This window comes from Heptranchias perlo, unplaced genomic scaffold (genome assembly GCF_035084215.1).
Source record: "Heptranchias perlo isolate sHepPer1 unplaced genomic scaffold, sHepPer1.hap1 HAP1_SCAFFOLD_56, whole genome shotgun sequence".
Taxonomy (NCBI): Eukaryota; Metazoa; Chordata; class Chondrichthyes; order Hexanchiformes; family Hexanchidae; genus Heptranchias; species Heptranchias perlo.
The window spans coordinates 5,130,470-5,144,740 of record NW_027139581.1 but is presented as its reverse complement, the minus strand read 5'-3'; the positions used below and the strand labels follow the sequence as shown (position 1 = coordinate 5,144,740).

Sequence of the window (14,271 nt, the reverse complement as noted above, 5' to 3'; positions counted from 1 at the left end):
GGCCACTCAGCTGCAGGGCAACACTTCCAGTTTAGTGCCTGGTGACCGATCAGACACTGGAGCGAGGAAAGGTGAGTTTCACATTCCTCTATTGGCCAGCTGCATGTTTAAAACCTGCGTGTTGTCTGAAGGATGGGAAAAGGAGATTCGAGTCTGACCATGCTCGTGCAGCGTGTGGGCGTCTGTGATGTGACCGATGAACATGCTTCACCAGGGGAACATTTTGTTCTTCCTTCCCACAGGTTCAAAGCCGTCTGAGAACACTCGGGCTGCAGAAGGTGGTGAGTCGGCGGCTGCAGAGGGTGATGGTGTTTGTGCTGCAGGGGGTGATGGTGTTTGGGCTGCAGAGGGTGATGGTGTTTGTGCTGCAGAGGATGATGGTGTTTGGGCTGCAGATGGTGATGGTGTTTGGGCTGCAGAGAGTGATGGTGTTTGGGCTGCAGAGGGTGATGGTGTTTGGGCTGCAGAGGGTGATGGTGTTTGGGCTGCAGAGAGTGATGGTGTTTGGGCTGCAGAGGGTGATGGTGTTTGTGCTGCAGAGGGTGATGGTGTTTGTGCTGCAGAGGGTGATGGTGTTTGTGCTGCAGAGGGTGATGGTGTTTGGGCTGCAGAGAGTGATGGTGTTTGGGCTGCAGAGAGTGATGGTGTTTGGGCTGCAGAGGGTGATGGTGTTTGAGCTGCAGAGAGTTTTGACGATTAGTGAGCGGGAAGAGGAAGAACGTTGACGGTTTCTGGAGGATGAGGACGATGCGGGCCCTGTGGGGGGCGGGACGGTGGTGGGAGGTGGGAGGTGAGGGCAGGTGAAGTGGTGTCTTCACTCCTGAGCCCACCTGTCAACCTCAGGGTGTTGATGTGTGGGGAGCGCTTGACCATGAGGAGCCTCACCTCACCGCCTCTCCAACTCCCGGCCCCTCTGGCTCTGTGCGAGACACACATAATCCCCCTCTCACAGGCAGCCGCCAGCTGAGTCCGACCTGTCGGGGGTTGAGGGATCGATGCGAGTGGGGTAGATGCGCCCCAGTCCCCCGTGAGACGGCGTAGATGTCAGCTCCCCTGCTCCTCCTCCCCCAACCCCACCATGTGGATGATGAATTGGGAGAGGACATCAACGGTCAACAAGTGAGACGATTGAGGGCTGATGAGAGCGACAAATACCATGACTATTTCGCCTCCATGAGACAGGAGATCTAGGACGCTGGACAGAACATTAGCGCCCAGCTGGCCCAGACTGGACAGAACATTGTCCAGCTGGCCCAGACTGGACAGAACATTGTCCAGCTGGCCCATACTGGACAGAACATTGCCCAGCTGGTCCATACTGGACAGAACATTGCCCAGTTGGCCCATACTGGACAGAACATTGCCCACCTGGTCCATACTGGACAGAACATTGTCCAGCTGGCCCAGACTGGACAGAACATTGTCCAGCTGGCCCATACTGGACAGAACATTGCCCAGCTGGCCCATACTGGACAGAACATTGCCCAGCTGGCCCATACTGGACAGAACATTGCCCAGCTGACAAATATTCACCAGGTTCTCGTACATTTCATGGAGTTGAATGCGAGCACGGCTGTGCTGCACCCGAAGCCCGTGACACACCCCGTGCCACCTCCTGCTACAGACAGAGGACAGGCCCAAGAGCCAGGAGCTAATTCTGCACCTGACGCTGCTTTTGCTCATGTCCCCGTGGAACAGCAGCACCCCAGCTCCGAGCTCCCTGATCACAGCCATTTTACAAGACACCGAGGTCGTGCCCTTGGCTCAAGAGGGGCTCCATCACAGGGAGGGATGGGGGCCAGGAGGAAATAGGATGCTCCTCTCGCACAGAGTTCCCCTCCTCTTGTTCAGAGTGTCACAGCGACCCTCGAGCATGCCGCAAGGGGGCGTCTGTAAATCTTATTGCTGTTTGTTCTGTTGATGTTTTGATTGTTTGTTTTTATTCGCTTGTTGATATTTTGTTATGTGATGAATCTCCTCTGAATGTTTGTGTGATAATTTTTGTTGCTGCTGCTCCTGCCCTTCGAACTTAATCAGTAGTCATTTGTAATTTTTCTAAAATTTTATGGATGTAAACCATGTTAACATCGCAACTGATTTCAAACTAGAAAATGAATAAGTGAACGCAACTTTTATTTAAAGTTTTGCACTACACACCTCAATGTTCACAATAAAGTTTTGCAATAACTAACGACCTCAACATGTTAATGTAAAGTTTTGCACTCATTTTTTGATGCTGCGATTGAAGCTCACTGTTTCACTTTCAATCTTGCTTGTCCTGTTATCTGCTTTCCTCGGAGGGGGCGAGGAGACAATTACCCATTTTCATCGATGTCTGAAAGCATCAGCCACTGGGTGCTCTCTCTCTGCCCTGTCCCCTGCAGCCACGGTTTCCTCGGGGGTGGGGATGGGGGAACCAACCAAGGCCCCAGCAACATCCGGGTTGTCATCCTGCATCTCATTCATTCCCAGCGGCATCTCGTCTTCCTGGTCAAAGGTCAGTCCTTTCCGCAGGGTAAAGTTGATCCACAGGTCGGCATCGCAAAAGATCCTCACATTTAACGAATTAAACCCCTTCCTGGTGATGTTAGTGACAGGTGCCTCATTGGATGCCTTCCATATCACATGGGTTCCATCGACAGCACCCTGCACTCTGGGGAATACAGTGATCCTGTGGAACACGGTAGATCTCTTCCTTTGGGGAATCCAGCGATCCTGTGGAACACGGTAGACCACTCCCTTTGGGGAATCCAACGATCCTTTGGAACACGGTAGACCTCTCCCTTTGGGGAATCCAGCGATCCTGGGGAACACGGTAGGCCTCTCCCTTTGGGGAATCCAGCGATCCTGTGGAACACGGTAGACCTCTCCATTTGCGGAATCCAGCGATCCTGTGGAACACGGTAGACCTCTCCATTTGCGGAATCCAGCGATCCTGTGGAACAAGGTAGACCTATTCCCTTGTCGATCTGGGGACATGTCGAGGTTGATGAACTGGGAAATCCTGCGGAATACCGCGCCCGTGACCTCATGAATTCACTCTCGCAGTGCTCTGGGTGATGGTGTCTCTGTGATAAGATGAATTCAGACTCTCACAGGGCTCTGGATGATGGTGTATCTGTGGGCTGATGAATTCAGACTCTCACAGGGCTCTGGGTGATGGTGTATCTGTGATCTGATGAATTCAGACTCTCACAGGGCTCTGGGTGATGGTGTATCTGTGATCTGATGAATTCAGACTCTCACAGGGCTCTGGGTGATGTTGCACATGTTACCGGGGCCTGACTGAAATGACCCACATGCCACTGACGAGGCCCTGCAGGAAATAGAAGGTGGCTGAAGCTCCTCTTGTGATATCTCACAGAGGCGGCTGATTGCCTCCTTGATAAAACGAAGTCTCCACAGAAATATCTCTTCCGACAACAATGTGGTTGAAGTGGTGTATCTGGACTTCCAATAGGCGTTTGATAAAGTTCCGCCTGGTAGGCTTATCATCAAGACTGCGGCCCATGGAATAAAGGGGGCTGTAGCAACATGGATACAGAAATGACTGGGGAACAGAAACAGAGAGAAGTGGTAAACGGTTGTTTTTCGGACTGGAGGAAGGTGTACAGTGGTGTTCCCCAGGGTAAGTGCTGGGACCACTGCTTTTCTTGATATATATTAATGACTTGGACTTGGGTGTTCAGGGCACAATTCCAAAATTTCCAAAACTTGGAAGGGTCGTATACAGTGAGGAGGACACTGATAGACGTCAAGAGGAAACAGACAGGCTGGTGACTTGGGCGGGCACGTGGCAGATGAAATTTAAAGCAGAAAAATGCGAATTGATACATTTTGGTGGGAAGAATGAGAAGACGCAATGTAAACTGGAGGGCACAACGCTAAAAGGGATAAAGGAACAGAGAGATCTGGGGGTTTATGTGCACAAATCGTTAAAGGTGGCAGGGTATGTTGAGAAACTGTTTGAAAAAGCAACGGGATCCTCGGCTTTATAAATAGAGCCACAAGTACGAAAGTATGGAAGTCATGACGATCCTTTATAAAACACTGGTTTGACCACAACTGGAATATTTTGTCCAGTTCTGGGCACCGCACTTTAGGAAAGATGTGAAGGTCTCAGAGTGGGTGCAGAAGAGATTTACTAGAACGATTACAATGATGAGGGACTTTAGTTACGTGGATAGACTGGAGAAACTGGGGTTGTGATTCTTGGAACAGAGACGGTTGCGAGGAGATTTGATCGAGGAGTTCAAAATCATGAAGGGTCCAGACAGAGTAGATCGAGAGAAACTGTTCCCATTGGTGGAAGGGTCAAGAACTAGAGGACATAGCTTTAAGGTGATTGGCAAAAGAACCAATGGTGACGTGAGGAACAGCTTTTTAACACAGCGAGTGGTTGTGATCTGGAATGCACTGACAGAGGGGGTGGTGGAGGCAGATTCAATCATGGTTTCAAAGGGGAATTGGATAAATACTTGATAAGAAAAAAATGCAGGGCTCCAAGAAAAGGGACGAGCTGGAATGATCTTGCACAGCCGAGGCACAGATTCGATGGGCCGAATGGCCTCCTTTCGTGCTGTAGCCTTTCTCTGACGGTGTGATGGAAATGGGAAAAGAGTGAAAATGAGACCATAATAACAACTATCAGGAGTGGGGTTTGAACCCACGCTGGTAAAACCCATTGAATTTTACGTTTAAACTCTTAACCACGCGGTCATCCTGCGTTTTGAATTTGTGTGTAATGTGCCGGAGTGTCATTTCTTTCATCTCTTCGTCAGTCAAGGTCCAGAATGAAATGATGTCGGGAGTGGAGAAAGAGACTTTGAAAAGCGTTGAAGAATTGACACACGCACCCACACGGACAGGTTGAAATACAGAGATGAAAGCTTTGAGAAAGAAAGCTCTGAACCGCAGTCGGCAGGATTCAAACCTGCGCGGGGAGACCCGAGTGGATTTTCAGTCGATCGCCGAAACCACTCGGTCACGACGACTTGATTTCAGTTAAATGCTGTTCACTTAAAATTGCAACGATCCTTCCGTGCGGTAACATTTCTATCATGCAAATGAAGAAGAGTGACAATGAGCAGGATCAAAATGTAACCGAAGTAACAGCTGCGAGGAGTGGGGTTCGGAAACACGCGGGGATAAATCCACTGGATCTTAAATCCAAAGCCTGAACCACTCGGTCATCTTGGTCCTCCTTTGCTGAATTCTCAAATGCTCCCAATCCTCAGGCTTACTGCTTTTTCTGGCAACTTTATTGCCTCTTCCTTTGATTTAATATTATCTTTAATTTATCTTGTTAGCCACGGTTGGATTACTTTTCCTGTTGGGTTTTTGTGCCTTCAGGAATATATATTAGTTGCAGTCTTTCACTATCCTCCTCACTGTTCACTACACTTCCAAGTTTTGTGTCATCTGCAATTTTTACCATTTTGCCCTGTACACCCAAGTCCAAGTTATTAATATATATCAAAAAAGCAATGGTCCCAATACCGACCTAAAGGGAAACACCACTGTACACCTCCCTCCGTCCGAAAAACTTTCACTTGCAATTTATCTCCAATATTTGATGTGGAAAATACATTGAAAGATTAACTCGGATCATCCCACTTTGGACAATTTAATTTCACTGATATTCCAGCGATTTTAAACTCTATTAAGGTCTCTCTCTCCACCCCACCTCCGCCCCCCCCCCTCCGCTCCGCCCCGCCCCGCCCCCTTGTCTCCATCTGTGTCTATCTCTCCATCTGTACATCTCTCTCCCTCTATCTGTCTCTCTCTCTCTCTTTCTGTCTGTCTCTTTCTATCTCTCTGTGAATCTTTCCACAATAGCCCGTTAAATAAACTGTCATGAAATTATTCGTTCAGGCGGAACAGTCGAAATCCATTGTTCCTCAATCAGTCGATTGTCGCAATCAGTTGCAGAAACCTGTTGATCTGACTTCACCCGCTGAAGAACATTATCATTCGCGTTTTGCTCATGGGGTGCGGTGGCCAAGTGGAAAGGCGTCGGTCTCGTAAACCGAAGAGCGCGGGTTCGATCCCCGTCCGCACCTGCTTCAGGTTTCAAATTTTAATGAAATGACCGAATTGATGACAGTTTGTTTAACTTTCCACGGGCCACTGTTGAAAGAAGATTCACCGTTCACATTTCCATCTCTCTGTTAATTAACATTCAGAATAAAGTGATGTGGGGTGCGAGGAAAAGAGTGACAAAGAGAGACACTCAGAAAGAGAGAGAGACACTGGGACAGGAAGAGAATCTCTCGGTCTGTCTGAGTCTGTGTCAGTCTCTCTCCCTCCATCTGTCCAATACCCGCAGATTTGAGAATCACAGGGTCAAAGGAGGAAACAGATTGGAACACATTGAGCCTGTGTCCTGTTTCAAAACCGACTCCCAGGAAAACGGCTCCAGGAATCGTTAAATGGTCAAAGGTTTTCCGGCGACTTTGACCTCTTCCCTGAGATGGCGAGACACGGGGACGTGGGGCAATTAAAGGATTTCGGAAAAATCAGTTCCAATTGAATATTCTCCATCGTGGTGAGATATCCCCCCTCAGCCAGGGATTTAGTTCCCCGACGGGGAGGAAGCATTTTTAAGACGCCAACTACAAATTTTACTTCTTTGCCTCGCTTCTTCTTCAAAAACGACAGAGAAAAATAGAACAGAAAAAGAATGAAACAGGTGATTGTCACTTTCAGAATATTATTGAGCGGAGACTGTTTGGGGACTGAATTCTTGGGGCCCGCCTGTTGCAGAGCACAAATGTGTTCCGATCTGTTTCCTTCTTTGATCCTGTGATTCTCAGATCTGCGGGTATTAGAGAGAGGGAGGGGAGAGACAAAGAGACAGAGAGAGAGCGACAGAGAGACAGAGACAGAGAGAGACACACACACAAAGACTGATCGTGAGACACACATTGAAACTTAGAGGGAGAGAGAGAGAGAGAGATTTAACGATTATGCCTCTTTGTGTAATGTGCCTGAGTGTATGTGTACAAAAAAATGCCGGGGTGTGTAATGTGCCTGTGTGTATATTTAGTGCTGATGTTTCTTTGAGAGTGAGGTGCGAGCTTGAGGAAGTTTCCCACTCTCCCCTTGTGCGCAAAGCTTTCCAATAAACTTGAACTTTCGTCTGGTTTTGCTCCAAAAATTCGAGTATAAAAATGTTTGTATATGTGTGTATGCCTGCGTGTGTAATGTGCCTGTGTGTATATATATATATATATATATATATATGCCTGCGTGTGTAATGTGTCGAAATGTGTGTGTGTGTGTGTGTGTCTCACTTTTTCTAAGCTTCTCTGAGTGGGTCTCTCTTTCTCTGTCTTTCTCTCTCTGTCACTCCCTCCCGCTCTCCCCACATTACTTTATTCTGGACCTTGACGAACAGAGAGATGGAAATGTGAAAGGTCAGTCTTCTTTCAACAGTGTCCCGTGGAAACCAGGGTTCAATTTCCCGACCGGGAGGTTACATTTTTATTGCCTTTAAAAGCTTCACTTTCGTTCCTCTTGCAATATATCTCCAAGTGGAGGTTTACCAGAAAGATCCCACATACAACAATGAAATGGATGGCCAGTCAATCTGCGTTTTGGTTTTGTTAGTTGAGCGAGGAAGGATAATTTCCTTAATAATGGATTCTAGCATTTTCATTTTAGACACACACATGCACAGCCATGTACACACGCAGACACTGATACATAGACAGATACTAACACACACACACACACACACACACACAGGTACACACACTGACAGACAGACACACGTGTAGATTGAACCGCAGAGACGAAAGGTCATCAAATGAATGGTTAGAATAGATTCACTGAAATTTGAAGCATGTTTAACGCCATCTGTGGTGAGTGTCCTTTACTGACCCACACCAGTTCTTCGTTCGTGCACTGGTGAGTATCACCGCTTATCACGCAAGTGACCGGGGGTTCAATTCTCTTACGGGGAGGTTGCACTTTCGCTGCCTTTAAAAGTTTCACGTTTATTTCTCTTGCAATTCATCTCAAACATTGGATGCGTGAAAAAACACTGAGAAAGTGACTCGGACTATCCCACTTTCCACAATATAATTTCACTGACATTCCAGCGATTTTAAACCTTCCTCTCTGCGTCACCTTGATAACAGAACCACAATAATGAGCAAGAAATGAAATAAACAGTCGCGTTGTTTTATTTTATTCGTTCATGGGATGTGGGCGTCGCTGGAGAGACCAGCATTTATTGCCCATCCTTAATTGCCCTTGAGAAGGTGTTGGTGAGCCGCCTTCTTGAACCGCTGCAGTCCGTGTGGTGAAGGTTCTCCCACAGTACTCTTAGGAAGGGAGTTCCAGGATTTTGACCCAGCTACGATGAAGGAACGGCGATATATTTCCAAGTCGGGATGGTGTGTGACTTGGAGGGGAACGTGCAGGTGGTGTTGTTCCCATGCGCCTGCTGCCCTTGTCCTTCTGGGTGGTAGAGGTCGCGGGTTTGGGAGGTACTGTCGAAGATGCCTTGGCGAGTTGCTGCAGTGCATCCTGTGGATGGTACACACTGCAGCCACTGTGCGCCGCTGGTGAAGGGAGTGAATGTTTAGGGTGGTGGATGGACCTGAGGAACTTCTGCAGCAGTGTCCTGGGGCTGAGATGATTGGCCTTTGGCAACCACTAACCATCTTCCTTTGTGCTCGGTATGTCTTCAGCCACTGGAGAGTTTTAACCCTGATTCCCATTGACTTCAATTTTACGAGGGCTCCTTGGTGCTACACTCGGTCAAATGCAACCTTGATGTCAAGGGCAGTCACTCTCACCCCACCTCTGGAATTCAGCTCTTTTGTCCATGTTTGGACAAAGGCTGTAATGAGGTCTGGAGCCGAGTGGTCCTGGCGTAACCCAAACTGAGCATTGGTGAGCAGGTGCCGCTTAATAGCACTGTCGACGACACCTTCCATCACTTTGTTGATGATTGAGAGTAGATTGATGGGGCGGTAATTGGCCAGATTGGTTGTGTCCTGCTTTTTATGGACAGGACACACCTGGGCAACTTTCCACATTGTCGGGTCGATACCAGTGTTGCACCTGTACTGGAACAGTTTGGCTGGAGGCGCCGCTCGTTCTGGAGCACAAGTCTTCAGCACGAGAGCCGGGATGTTTCGGGGCCCGTAGCTTTTGTTGTATCCACTGCACTCAGCTGTGAGACACACTCGCACAGACACATTACACACACGCAGCCATGTACAAACAGACACTGATACACAGATAGATAATCACACATACAGTTACACAAACTAACACACAGACACACACGTGTAGGTTGAAACGCAGACGTGAAAGGCTTGAAAAGAAAGTTCTGAACCATAGTCGGCAAGACTCCAACCTGCCCGGGGAGACCCCAGTGAATTTTTTATCCATCGCTTGAAACAACCCCCGCCACGACTGCTTGAGTTTAGAGAAATGCTGCCCACTTAAAATTGCCACGATCCATCGCTCTGCAACAGACGGGCACAAAGAACGACCATGCCTCTGTGTGTAATGTGTGTGTGTCTCACTTTTTCTGAGCTTTTCAGTGGGAGTGTCCGTTTCTCTGTCTTTCTCACAATAGTTCAACGTTCAGTTTGCCTTCTGGATGACCTGCTGCACGTGTGTGTTGACGTTTTGTGTTTCGTGTACGAGGACACCCAGATCCCTCTGTCCTGCAGCATTTTGTTGTATTTCTCTATTCAAACAATATTTTGCTTTTTTATTTTTCCTCCAAAGTGGATGAATTTACATTTTCCCACATTATATTCCATCTGCCAATGTTTTGCCCATTCCCTTAACCTGTCAATATCCCTTTGCAGATTCTTTGTGTCACCCTCACAACTTGTTTTTCCACTTATTTTCGTATCATCAGCAAATTTGGCCACAATACACTCTGTCTCTTCATCCAAGTCATTGAAATATATTGTAAATAGTTGAGGCCCCAGCTCTGATCCGTGTGGGACCCCACTAGTTATAGATTGTCATTTTGAAAATGACCCTTTTATCCCGACTCTTTGTTTTCTGTTAGCCAATCTTCAATCCATGAGCTCTTATCTTGTGCCTGTTATTCTCTGCGAGGTAAAGGCCAGAAGCAGTGGCTGCAGCGTGGCTGGAAGCGGCAGAAGGCACGGGTGGGTGCAAGCGTGGAGAATAACAAGCAGCAGGGATAACACCTTTTATGTGGCATCTCATCGAATGCCTTTTGTAAATCCAAATATACTGCATCCATTGGTTCCCATTCATCCACCCTGCTCGTTACTTCCTCAAAGAACTCTAATAAAATTGTCAGACACGATTTCCCATTCATAAAACCATGTTGACCATTTTAGATTGTATTATGAGTCCGCGAATGTCCTGCCACTACTTCTTAATGATGAATTCTAGCATTTTCATTTTACACACACTCGCATTGGTTGAAAAGCAGAGATAAAAGCTATGAAAAGAAAAATCTAAACCGTAGTCGGCAGGATTCGAACCTGCGCGGGGAGACCCCAATGGATTTCTAATCCACTGCCTTAAACACTCGGCCACGACTACTTGTTTAAAACCGAATGCTGCTCACTTAAAATCGCAATAATCCAGCGCTCTGCAACACAGAGCCACAGAACTGGTATCGGTATCAACCGTCGCTCAGGGCGTCGGATGTTCATGCCAGCCACTCGTTTGTATGGTGGTGGGTATCCCTGGTCGACCTGGCTTCTAGTACACCTGGACGATGAACTTCTTCTACCTTTAAAGTTTTCATTTATCTCCAACATTGGACGTGTGAAAAAACACACATAAAATAACTCAGACAATCCCACTTTCCACAGAATAATTTCACTGATATTTCAACGATTTTAAATCTCACTCTCCGCGTCACCTCGATGTCAGAACCACCATAATGAGCAAGAAATGAAAGGCAGAGTCGCGTTGTGAACAGACCCGGGCTAATTCAGCATCCCGACGGGGTGATGGGGGCAGATTCAATCATGACTTTCAAAACGGAACAGGATAAGTACTTAAAAGGAAAAAATTGCAGCGCTACGGGGATCGGGCTGGGGAGTGGGACTCGCTGGATTGGTCTTGCATCGAGCCGGCAAGGACTCGATGGGCGGAAAGGCCTCCTTTCGTGGTGTTCACTTTCTGTGATTCTGTGATGCAAATGGAAAAAGAGAGTCAATGAGCAGTATCAAAATTCAACAGAATAATACATACCAGGAGTGGGGTTCGAACCCACGCGGGTATAAACCCATTGGATTTTAAGTCCAACGCATTAACCTCTCGGCCATCCTGGTTAATTCGAAAATTTGTTCTATGTGTAATGTACCTGACTGTCACTTCTTCTACGCTTTTCTTTGTCATGAAATGAATGGTTGGAACAGATTCACTGAAATTTGAAGCGAGTCTCACGCCATTTGTGGGGAGTGTCCATCACCCGCTCACGCCAGTTCCTCGTTAGTGCAGTGCTGAGTATCCCCGTCTGTCAAGCGGTTGATCCAGGTTAAATTCTCCTGTGTCGAGGTTCCAGTGCTGATGCCTTTGAAAGCTTCACTTTCATTGATCTTGCAATTTATCTCCACTATTTGATGTGGAAAATACACTGAAAGTCGAACTCGGACAATCCCACTTTCCACAATTTAATTTCACTGATATTCCAGCGATTTTAAAACCTGCTCTCTGCCTCACCCTTCACCTCGTTGTCAGAACCCCAATAATTTGCAAGTCATGAATACGTCGAATCGAGCTGTGAGGAGACCCGGGCTAATCCAGCAACCCGAAATAGAGAGATAGAGAGAAAAATAGAAAGAAAGGGAAACAGAGAGCGAGACACAGGAAGAGAGACGGAGCCTGAGAGAGGCCCTGATCAGGGCGCAGAGGAGGTTTATCAGAAAGATCCCGCATACAACAGTGAAATGAATGGCCAGTTAATTTGCATTTTGGTGGTGTGAGTTGAAGGAGGAAGTTCAGCTCATTGTCATCAAATAAATGTTTAAAATAGATTCACTGAAATTTGAAGGCTGTCTAACGCCATCTATGGTACGTGTCCATCACCAGACGACACCAGCTCCTCGTTCGTAAAGTGGTGAGCATCCTTGCCTGTGATTCGTTGCACCCGCGGTTCAATTTCCCGACCGGTAGTGGAAATGTTGCTGCCTTTAAAAGCTTCATATTCCGTCCTGCACCAGTTCCTCGTTTGTGTCGTGGTGAGGGACAGGGAGAGAAAGGCATCGGAAAGGTCTCACACACAGCAATGAAATGGATGGTCAGTTCATCGGCTTTTTGGTGGTGTTGATTATCGTCCAGGTTTCGGAATTTGCGGACAGCAAGTTCCCACAAACAGCAATGACAGAGGAAAAGGTGCAGAAGGCCGATTGAACAGGCGTGTCAATGAGCTGTATCAAAATGCAACGCCAACAACAATTATCAGAAGTGGGGTTTGAAACCACGCGTGTATTAACCCATGGGATTTTGAACCCAATGCCTTAAGCACGCGGCCATCCTACTCGCTGAGTTTATACGGTGGTGAGTGTTCCCGAGTGGTTCAGGCGATGGACTAAAAATCTATTGGGATCTCTCCGCGCAGGTTCGGATCCTGCCGACTGGGGATCCCATTATCTGCATTTCAACATGCAGCAAACTTCTTGTGGAATTACTCATTCTTTCGTGAATTAAAAATGCCCGGCTTTTAACACCTCGAGTTTTATGCTCATTGGAATTGATCTGCAAGATTTCACAAAATCTACAACAGAAATAGAACAAAAATGTGCCAAATTATCGATCGTCTGTCTCTCTCTGTCTGTTTGAGTCACTCTATGTGCGCATGTCCGTGTGTGTGTGGGCCTCACATTTTCTCCGTTTTTCTGAATGGGTCTCTGTCTCTTTCTTTCTCTCCCTCACTCTCTCCCGCGTTCCTCACATAATTTGACTCTGGACATGATCCAACAAAGAGATGGAAAAGTGTTCGCTCAGTTTTCTTTCACCAGTGGCCCGTGGAAAGTTAAATAAAGTGTCATGAAGCACCAGGCCGAGTGGTGAAGGACTTAAGATCCAATTGTTTTGCACCCGGGTGAACCCCACTCCCGGTAGCTCTTTAATTTAATCCCGTTACACTTTCATACTGCTCGGTTCCACTCGTTTTACATCTGCATTATGTAATTGTTATTTTGTCATTGCTGTTTGTGGGATCTTGCTGTGCGCATTTTGAAAACCTGGACGACAGTCCTCCCTCAATCAACACCACCAAAAAATAGATTAACTGGCCATCCTTCTCATTGCTGTATGTGGGATATTTGTTGTCAGAACCACAATAACAAGCAACAATTGAAACTCTTTAATTTAATCCTGTTACACTTTCATACTGCTCAGTTCCACTCGTTTCCCATCTGTATTATGTACCTGTTACTTTGTAATTGCGGTTTGTGGGACTTTGCTTTGCGCATGGCTGGAAACCTGGACGATAATCTTTCCTCAAACAACACCACCGAAAAACAGATTCATTCTTGGTTTCTGACAACGAGGTGAAGGGTGAGGCAGAGAGCAGCTTTTAAAATCGCTGGAATATCAGTGAAATTAAATTGTGGAAAGTGGGATGGTCCGAGTTTGTTTTTCAGTGTATTTTTCGCATTCAATATTGCAGATAAATTGCAAGAGAAATGAAAGTGAATCTGTTAAAGGCAGCAAAAGCGTAACCGACTCGTCGGGGAATTGAATCCTGGTCTCCAGTGTGGATTTTTCTCTCTGAATACACAGATTTCAATGATGATAATGTGACAGGAGCATTCTCTCCAACTCGAATTAAATATAAGACACTTGGAAATCCATGAACAGACATTGATAGCCTCATGGTCGCACTGGGTCTGGATATGGAATGGCCGGTTCAAATCACTGGAGAATGACAAGAATCCCATTGTTTTAATTCTGTTTGGGAATCAAATCACTTTAAATTTCTAAAATAAAGTATCGAGCAATATAAGAACATAAGAACATAAAATAGGAGCAGGAGAAGGCCACTCGGCCCCTCGAGCCTGCACCGCCATTCAATAAGATCATGGCTGATCTTCGACCTCAACTCCACTTCCCGCCCGATCCACATATCCCTTGATTCCCCGAGAGTCCAAAAAATTATCGATCTCAGTCTTGAATATATTGAATGACTCAGCATCCACAGCCTTCTGGGGTTGAGAATTGCTCAGATTCACAACCCTCTGCGTGAAGAAATTCCTCCTCATCTCAGTCTTGAATGGCCGACCCCTTACCCTGAGACTATGCCCC

At 46.9% G+C, this 14,271-nt stretch overlaps 3 non-coding genes across 3 annotated transcripts; 1 reads left to right on the top strand and 2 right to left on the bottom strand.

Moving 5' to 3' along the window:
- Positions 1–5,990: 5,990 nt before the first annotated feature.
- Positions 5,991–6,062, top strand: trnat-cgu (transfer RNA threonine (anticodon CGU)). The gene has a single exon. It is a non-coding gene; the product is annotated as a tRNA-Thr (tRNA).
- A 4,410-nt stretch (positions 6,063–10,472) lies between these two features.
- On the bottom strand, positions 10,473–10,554 carry trnas-aga (transfer RNA serine (anticodon AGA)). The gene has a single exon. It is a non-coding gene; the product is annotated as a tRNA-Ser (tRNA).
- A 657-nt stretch (positions 10,555–11,211) lies between these two features.
- On the bottom strand, positions 11,212–11,294 carry trnal-uaa (transfer RNA leucine (anticodon UAA)). Its single transcript has one exon. It is a non-coding gene; the product is annotated as a tRNA-Leu (tRNA).
- Between the last annotated feature and the right edge of the window lie 2,977 nt (positions 11,295–14,271).